Source organism: Callithrix jacchus, chromosome 1 (assembly GCF_049354715.1).
Source record: "Callithrix jacchus isolate 240 chromosome 1, calJac240_pri, whole genome shotgun sequence".
Classification (NCBI taxonomy): domain Eukaryota; kingdom Metazoa; phylum Chordata; class Mammalia; order Primates; family Cebidae; genus Callithrix; species Callithrix jacchus.
Genome location: NC_133502.1, coordinates 193,961,624 through 193,970,571, shown reverse-complemented (window position 1 = coordinate 193,970,571; position 8,948 = coordinate 193,961,624). Strand labels below are relative to the sequence as shown.

At 44.8% G+C, this 8,948-nt stretch overlaps 1 long non-coding RNA gene across 2 annotated transcripts; it reads right to left on the bottom strand.

Moving 5' to 3' along the window:
* Positions 1-1,044: 1,044 nt before the first annotated feature.
* On the bottom strand, positions 1,045-8,152 carry LOC108590631 (uncharacterized). Of its 2 annotated transcripts, none has more exons than XR_013521710.1 (3): positions 6,696-8,142; positions 6,418-6,558; positions 1,045-1,174 (listed from the first exon to the last, which is right to left on the bottom strand). It is a non-coding gene; the product is annotated as an uncharacterized LOC108590631 (long non-coding RNA). The 2 variants fall into 2 exon arrangements; XR_013521712.1 differs by lacking the exon at positions 1,045-1,174 and adding an exon at positions 3,964-5,024 and having other exon boundaries at positions 6,696-8,152.
* Positions 8,153-8,948: the final 796 nt, after the last annotated feature.

The window sequence follows — 8,948 nt, the reverse complement described above, 5'->3', positions numbered from 1 at the left end:
GGAGGGGAGCATCACACACTGGGATCTGTTGGTGGGGGAATAGGGGAGGGACAGTGTGAGGTAGGGAGTTTGAGGAGGGATAACATGGGGAGAAATGCCAGATATAGGTGATGGGGGAATGGAGGCAGCAAACCACCATGGCATGTTTGTACCTATGCAACAATCCTGCATGTTCTGCGCATGTACTCGAGAACCTAAGTGCAATAATATATATATATATATATTTAAAATAGAGGTTTTCTGGCCTCAGATCTAGTTATCCCCACATCTAATCTGCTCTTCTGACATTGAAACTGAAAATGCAGTTACCTAGGACTGGGCCATCCCAGCTTTATCTGAGGAATTCTTCCCTGATCTGTGTCCTCATGAAGCATTTTACATTTTAGTGCTTTGTTCCTGGGATACAGGCAGAGCCTTAGATAGCTCTGAGCACAGACTACTGGAAATGGAAGGGGAGGTCTGTGGTTTAAACCCTGGAAGAGCAGAATCCATGCTGCAGGGTACTGTTTACCTGCTAGAATGTTCCCAGGCTCTGACTGTAATGTGAGCTAGAAAAGGCTCGTTTTGCTTCTTTTGAAAGAAAAAGGCCCAGCTCCACAGGCAGTGGTTTCAGCATATATGGACAATCAGCCAACATTTTAGTGTCTTCAGGTGGTTTTGTTTGTTTTTGTTATACTGAGACTTCAGAAACAATGAATGGGAAATGGAGAGAAACCTGTTAGCCCAAGAAAGTACTTCCAAATATAGTTTGTAAATAGACGTTATTTTCTCAATTTAAAAATTGTCACAGAACAAGGGTGAGTCCAGGCTGAGGTTTTTGTCCCAATTCCCCATCTGTGTGTGTCACTGTGAGAAGCACTGCTGTGCCAGATCATACAGTAATAGTCAGCCTCATCTTCAGACTGGAGCCCAGAGATGAGTAAAAGCCCTGCATTGGCAGAGGCATCTTTGGATCCAGAGAAGCGGCTGGGGACTCCAGAGCCCTGGTGCTTATTTGAGTCTGAGTAGTAGTACAGGAGATACCAAGGCGGACTTCCTGGCTTCTGCTGATACCAGTATATGGTGTAGCTCCCAACATTGATGTCACTTCTCAAGGTGCAGGTGAGTCTGGCTGATGCTCCAGGAGTCGCTGAGAGTGATGCTGGCTGAGTCAGCACAGGCTGGGAGAGGGAACCTAGAAACACAGACATTCATGGCTGATAAGACAGAAACCAGGGTAAAGTTTTTCAGGAATCTTTCCCAGAAGAGTCAGAATCAGGCTGTGTGACTGGTCCTGGTCTCTGATGCCTGTTCCTACCTGTGCAGTGAGAGAGGAGAAGGAGGAGGAGAGGAGTCCAGGCCATGGTGGAAACAGCCTCTCACCCCAGCAGTAGGACTGGGCTGCCTTAGGCCTCCTTTTCTTCTCACCCTGTGTAGGAGGGGCTGCTCATGCAAATGTGTTTCTACCCAGGGACTGTCCAGCCCTGCCCTGAGCCCTGGGGATGCTGCACAACTTACTCTGTAGACTGAGCAGGAGGAAGGTTTGCTCTTTTTTGCAAGGCCCTGGGAGGAAGCACCTGTTGAGACCATACATAGGTCTCTGCTCAGGAAACTCTGCCAGACCAGAGGGGACACAGCTGCTGAGTCCCCATTAGTGAGCACAGGGCACAGCCCAAGGCCTGGATTTCTTTGAGTGAATGGTCCTTACCGAGCAGCTGTATAGGAACCACAGGGCAGCCCCACAGCATTCAATGCTGGTCCCAGGACACACACTTTTCCATGGCTCAGAGACTTCAGAATGCAGCTGGTCTCTGCAGCTCACCAGTCACTGTCTGTATTCACATATCCATGGTCTGATTCCTAGAAACTTCTTCAACCCTGCTATGCATTATTACTGTGATTGCTCACTCCCAAAAGTAGTCTTGGTCTGTGGGATGTGCAGACGTGTATATGTATAACTTTTAATGAAGTCAGCACCCCCACAGAGCATTTTAGAAAAATCAGATTGCCCACATATTCCTGTAGGATAAGCGTTAAGGAAAAGGGGTCAGTTAAGGAGTTAGGCTTAAGGGCAACTAGGGGCTGTTCAAAAGTATGATGAAAAATTAGAATTTTCCAGGAAATATAAATGATCTATGACATGTTAAAGGCAGTAATTCAGCAAAAGTTACACACACACACACACACACACACACACACACACATATATATAATGTTTTCATACATTTTATACAGATTTGACTCAATTTAGTGATACAGCAAAATTAATAGATTTGGTAGACTTACCTTTACCAATGAACAGTATGACATATTTCTCTATTTAATGAAGTTACCCATTATCTCCCTAAGTAAAACTTGTCATGTTCTTCACAGTTGTATGAGATTTTTTGTTGAAAAATTTGTCCTAGATGTTATACAATTTGTTCGTATTGTGATATTGCCACCTTTATCTGTTTACTGGATGTTTTCACTTAGAAAGATTAGGGGGAATGATCCAAGATGGCTGATCGCTAACATCTCGGGATTGCAGCTCTCAGTCAAAGTGCAGAGAACTAGAGGACGCCACACTTTCAGACAAATTCTGGTCGCTCACAGAGCAGAAGATCCCCAGTGGAGGAGTCACACGGGTCACCAGCGTGACTCTTGTGGCCGGCGCAGCGGTTTTGTCAACATCTTGGCGTGGCAGCTCTCAGAGCAGAGTAAACAGGGCTGGCTCCCCTTCTGACCAAGGTTTGGAGGACCCACACGGGTCCCCAGCATGACTCCTGAGGCAGGCACAGTGGCTGTGATGGCACCTCGGCGTGGCAGCTCTCGGCGCAGAGTAAACGAGACTTGTTCCCCATCTGACCGAGGTTTGGAGCCCCGGGAAGGCAGAGTCGCCTATTACGGACACAAGAAGGAAGCCGGACAGGAGAATCCTGGGCAGAAAAGCACCATCAGTCTTAACGCCGCCGTTCTGGCCCTGGGAACTAACAACTTGGACGTCCATTCAAGAGACCTAATCTGAAATTTGGTAATTCCAAAGACGACAGGAGGATAAATTTACAATGATGGGAAGAAACCAGCGTAAAAAGGCTGAGAATACTCAAAATCAGATAGCCTCTCCCTCTAAACATGATCACAGTTCCACATCAACAATGGAACAAGGCTTGATGGAGAACGAGTGCATCCCGATGACAGAATCACTCTTCAAGGAATGGATAATAAACTTCAGTGAGTTAAAAGAACATGTTGTAGCCCAACATAAAGAAACTAGGAACTTTGAAAAAAGGTTTGATGAAATCCTACTGAGAATAGACAACTTAGAGAGGAGTATGAGTGAATTAATGGAACTGACGAATACAATACAGGAACTCCGAGAAGTATGCACAGGTTTAAACACTCGAATTGTTCAAGCTGAAGAAAGGATATCAGAGGTCAAAGTCCAACTTATGAAATGAAACAAGAAGACAAGATTAGAGATAAAAGGATAAAAAGGAATGAGCAAAGTCTCCAAGAAATGTGGGACAATGTGAAAAGACCAAATTTACGTTTGATAGGTGTACCTGAATGCAACGGAGAGAATGAATCCAAGCTGGAAGATACCCTTCAGGATATTATTCAGGAAAATTTTCCTAAACTAGCAAAGCAGGTCAACATTCAACCCCAGGTAATACAGAGAACACCACAAAGATATTCCTCAAGAAGAGCAACCCCAAGGCACATAATCGTTAGATTCACCAGGGTTGAAACAAAGGAGAAAATACTAAGGGCAGCCAGAGAGAAAGGTCAGGTTACCCACAAAGGCAAGCCTATCAGACTTACAGCAGACCTCTCAGCAGAAACTCTACACGCCAGAAGAGAGTGGGGGCCAATATTCAACATCCTCAAAGAACAGAACCTTCAGCCCAGAATTTCATATCCAGCCAAACTAAGCTTCACAACTGAAGGAAAAATAAAATCTTTTACGAACAAGCAAGAACTTAAAGATTTTATTACCACCAGGCCTGCTTTACAAGAGCTTCTCAAAGAAGCATTACACACAGAAAGAAACAACCAGTATTAGCCTTTCTAAAAATACACCAAAAAGTAAAGAGCACCAACATAAAGAAGAATTTACACCAACGAATGGATAAAACAGCCAGTCAACATCAAATGGCAGTAACCCTAAATTTAAATCGACCAAATCCCCCAATCAAAAGACACAGCCAAAACCCAACGGCATGTTACATCCAGACCTGTTTCACATGCAAGGATACACAAAGACTGAAAACAAAGGAATGGAGAAAGATTTACCAACCAAATGGAGAGCATAAATAAATAAATAAAAAGGAGTTGCAATTCTTGTATCGAATAAAATAGATTTTAAAGCAACAAAGATATAGTGGTAAAAGGATCAATGCAACAACAAGAGCTAACGATCCTAACACCCAGATACATAGAGACTTAGATTCAATGAGACAGAAAATTAATAAGGATATCAAGGACTCGAACTCAGATCGGGAACAAGTAAACTTAATAAATATTTATAGAGCTCTCCACTTCAAACACACAAAATATACATTCTTGTCAATACCACATCACACCTACCCATAAGTTTAAATGAAACATTGATTGGCCATTATTAACACCCAATTTTTTTCAGAATAAAGCAATATTTCCGTTTACCCTCCCTCTTTCTTCCTCTTCTTTACTTATTTTTTTTTTCTTTCCTTCTCTCAAAAAAAAGAAATCAACTTGTAAACCTCTAGATCCAGGTCGGCAATGTCTCTCTCATTGCTTAATTTCCTTCCTTCCCTTCCCTCCCTCCCTGTCAAAGAAAATTTGACAGTTGATCGGCACTAATTTCTTACATGAAAGCTGCCTCCATTACAGAGGTTCTTCCAGGAACTCAGACACTGTTTTTAGTATTTATTCCTTCTTTTCTTGTTTTCATAATAAATGAACCTCATCTGAGGTCGTACTTTGTCCATGAAATCAGCACAAAGCCTGGTAGTACTTTACTAAAATGACTGCATTCTTTGGATCTCCTCATTCTGTGGTTTAAGATTCATTTTTGTTGAGTCCTTCTGAGAAAAAACAGTAAGAACCTTAACAGTTTCTGTGCATCCTAATGGCAGAGCTCTCTGACTTGGGCCTATGCTGCCAGTCTGGGTAGTTTTATACTTTGCTTTCTTGTTTTGCTTTAAAGCTATGACTCAGCATACATTTTGCTCCATACATTTTAACACTGAGCCTTAGGACTGAATCACCTCCACTTAAATCGATGACACAAGCAGCTAATAACCATTTTTGGATTTCTACCTAACTTCTAATTGGCTGTTAAAGCCAATTCTCTGGGTGTCCTAGTGAAGGGTGGCTCTTTCTCATTCCACACTTGTACATATGCATTTACCTAATTCGAAACATCTGGATTTCTGATGTCTCTTAGATTTAATTGCAGTGATATACAGCCACTATTTTATTTTTGATCAGTGACCTTTGGGCCACTGTTTAACTGGGGCACTGGACATCAGTGTGAGCACCAGGGTGTTTGTTTTGTTTCTCTTGGGTCTTTCTTTTTTGGCACATGTGAATTTTGTTCTGTGTAAAATTTTGTTCTGTGACTTTCTCTTGTTCTCTGATGATGGGTTTAAAATTAAAAGATCATCTGGTTTTGGTATGGGGATGATCCAGGATTGCGTTAAGAGTCATATATATTACTTACTTGTACATTGATTTGGATCTTTGCAAGGGGAAAACTAAAAGTGACGAGTTTTATATAATTAAATTTGTTACCATTTTTCATGTTCAGGATAAATACTTTTTCAACGTTGCAACAGTTTATTGATAAGGTGACTTTCACCTTAGGACAACCGTTGCATGCCAATTTGAATATATGTGTGAAACACTTCAAAGTTTATTTAAAAGATGTAAGTTTAAAATTGGTTGTATCTAATATGCCCCAGGTTTGGTAATAATTCTTTTAAAAAAATTCCAGTGCAAGTTCTACACTTAATAACACATCTCAAGTGCTCAATAGTCACCCATGGGCAGACCAGTGTGGGGTCTCTTTCTGCTCTCATTCTGTGCCATTTGTCTATGCTTTCCCCACTCCTACACTATCTTAATTTCCATAATTTTCATGATGAGTTCTGCTATCTGGTAGGCAAAAATGTCTTCTTAGGAGAGTGTTGGTTAACCTTGGCTTTTTGCATTTCCATATAAATTTTAGTTGTCAAGTTCTCAAAAATATAGTGGGATTTTGATTGAGATTCTGTTGAATCTAGATATCTAAAGTCCCTGCCATGGTTCTGGAATCCTAGGGTAAATACAGATAAATTCTGGAATAAACAAGACCCGAAAAACATGAACAAAACCAAAACTGAGCCTCCATCTATCTACAGCAGGGGCCTTGTGCCCTGTGAGCTCTCAGGGGTCATGGTTCTTGCACTCACCTTAACCCAGGGCAGGACTTACCCTCCTAAAGAACAGGTGAGGTGCTTCCCACTCCTCACTCCCCTCTACCTTCTCTGTCACTGGCCCTGTGGTTTGCTCTGTGGCTACAGACCGACTTCCATGGAGAAGCCCAGGACACATGTAGAAGCTCAGGCAGGCTGGCTGATCAGTTAGGGAAAGAAAGGAGCAGAATGTTTAGAGAAATGAAATTGAAGAGGATTAACAATGGGAATGAAGACAAAATACGGATGGCAGTAGGTGACCAGGACCTGGCCACGGAAAGGGCTCCCGTGACTTACTGAGGCAGAATGCTGGTTTGCCATTGTCTTGCTTTCCTTTGTCCACCAGGTCAGGCTGCTGAAGCCATGGTCCCGGCCATTCTGAACGGCCCCAGCACTGCTCCAGGAGCAGGAAAACCACCCCCAAGATGAGATCTGTGAACCGCCAGGTCTGGTTGGGGGTGGTGGGGCTGGAGGCTGGGGACTAAAAACGGGGAGGGCTGGGAAGAGGGGTAGAGGAAGAGCTAGAGGAGTGACGGGAAGGAGTTCTGGGACCACGGCTTTGGGAAGCAGGGAGAGGAGGAGGAGTAGGGAAAGAGCTAGAGGAGACAAGGGAAGGAGTTCTGGGACCACAGCTTTGAGAAGCAGAGCTAGAAGGATAAGTAGGGGAAGAGCTAGAGGAGTGATGAGAAGGAGTTCTGGGACCATGGCTTTGAAGAAGGGCGAGGAGGAGGAGTAGAGGAAGAGCTAGAGGAGTCAAGGGAAGGAGTTCTGGGACCACGGCTTTGAGAAGCAGAGCTAGAAGGATACGTAGGGGAAGAGCTAGAGGAGCCATGGGAAGGAGTCCTGGGGCTATGGCATTGGGAAGTGGGGCTAGAAGGATAAGTAGGGGAATCGTTAGAGGAGCCATAGGAAGGAGTCCTGGGACTGCAGCATTGGGAAGCAGGGCTAGAAAGAGGAGTAGGGAAAGAGCTAGAGGAGCCATCAGAAGGAGTTCTAGGACCAAGGCATTGAAAAGCAGAGGGAGAAGGAGGAGTAGAGGAAGAGCTAGAGGAGCCATAGGAAGGAATTCTGGGAGCAAGCCTTTGGGAAGCAGGGCTAGAAGGATAAGTAGGGGAAGAGCTAGAGGAGCCATCAGGAGTCCTGGGGCTATGGCACTGGGAAGCAGGGCTAGAAGGATAAGTTGGGGAAGAGCTAGAGGAGTCATGGGAAGTAGTTCTGGGACCACAGCGTTGGCCAGCAGGGTTAGGAGGAGTAGGGGAAGAGGTAGGGAAGTCACAGACAGGAGTTCTGGAACCACAGCAGTGGCAAGCAAGATTAGGAGGGCTAGAGGCATAGGTTCTCAAACGACAGATTTTGCAAATAGATGGTGTGTAACGAGCAACAGAAGAGCAGGGCAGTGAGAGTTTTAGGGTAGGGTAGTGGGGAAAGTGGGCATGAGCCACAGTGGAATAACAGTTACAGCAAAACTGAGAGATCAACATACTTCTGGAGAGGAGAAACAGGCCTGTCAGGCTGAGGAGAAATAAGGGTAAGTGGATTGGCTTAGGAGAGCAAGTTGGCTTAGGAGAACGGGTTGACTTAGGAGAGCGGGTTGGATTAGGAGGATGTGGTCTCAGGTGGGATGGAGGTTGAGAAATCGGAGGGAGCTTTCTTGTCATTTCTTCAGTGAGGATTCTAGTTAATCACTTGTCCCAGTGAGTCCAAATGAGTAACTGGGGTGTGCCCAGAGCTGCTCCAGCATTTATCTCACGCCCACCCCTCACATCACCCTGTGTCAGAATGCCCACTGTGATTCCTATGTGCCCCACCCTTTTGGTCTAGGGAGAGTGCCCCATCAACCAGGGAAAGGGGCCCAGTGTCTAGGTTTACGAGTGATCATGGCAAATAGCAAAGAGAAGAAATAGGGGCTGTAATATTCATCCCCATTCTGGGGGTACCATGTAGTTATGCCCCTCAGTAGGCAAAGTTTGGTCAAAGGGCCAAGATGGAGTTAGGGGCTTGGGGCCTAGGAGAGTGGTTCCGAAGTAGGACTTGGGAAAATGGGGAGTCAGTGCCCCAGTCTTTCACTCACTACATTTTTCAAAGCACTTCCACATCATTTATATTGCTGCATGAATACTTGTGATTAGAGAAGAGATGCTGTATTCACTGGATAAATGAGGACACTGAAGACCAGAGAGGAAGCTGACAGAGGCAGTGGGTGACAAAGCAAGTGGGACTAGAACTTGGGCCAATGGAGGGGCAGGTGGGAGGGAGCACAGAATAGCCCAGAGTGCTAACCAGCAGCCTCACCTCTACTGTCTCTCTGGACAGGGTCCTGCAGGGGGCACTTCAGAGCACAACTTTACTTTCTGTAGCAACCTCTCAGTCTCTGTGCCCCTGTGGTTTTATGTCTTACTCTGTGTTTTGTTTTGTTTTTTTGAAACGGAGTCTCATTCTGTCATCTAGGCTGGCGTCAGTGGCCCAATCTCAGCTCACTGCAACCTCTGCCTCCTGGGTTCAAGTGATTCTCCTGCCTCAGCTTCCCGAGTAGCCGGGAGGGACTACAGG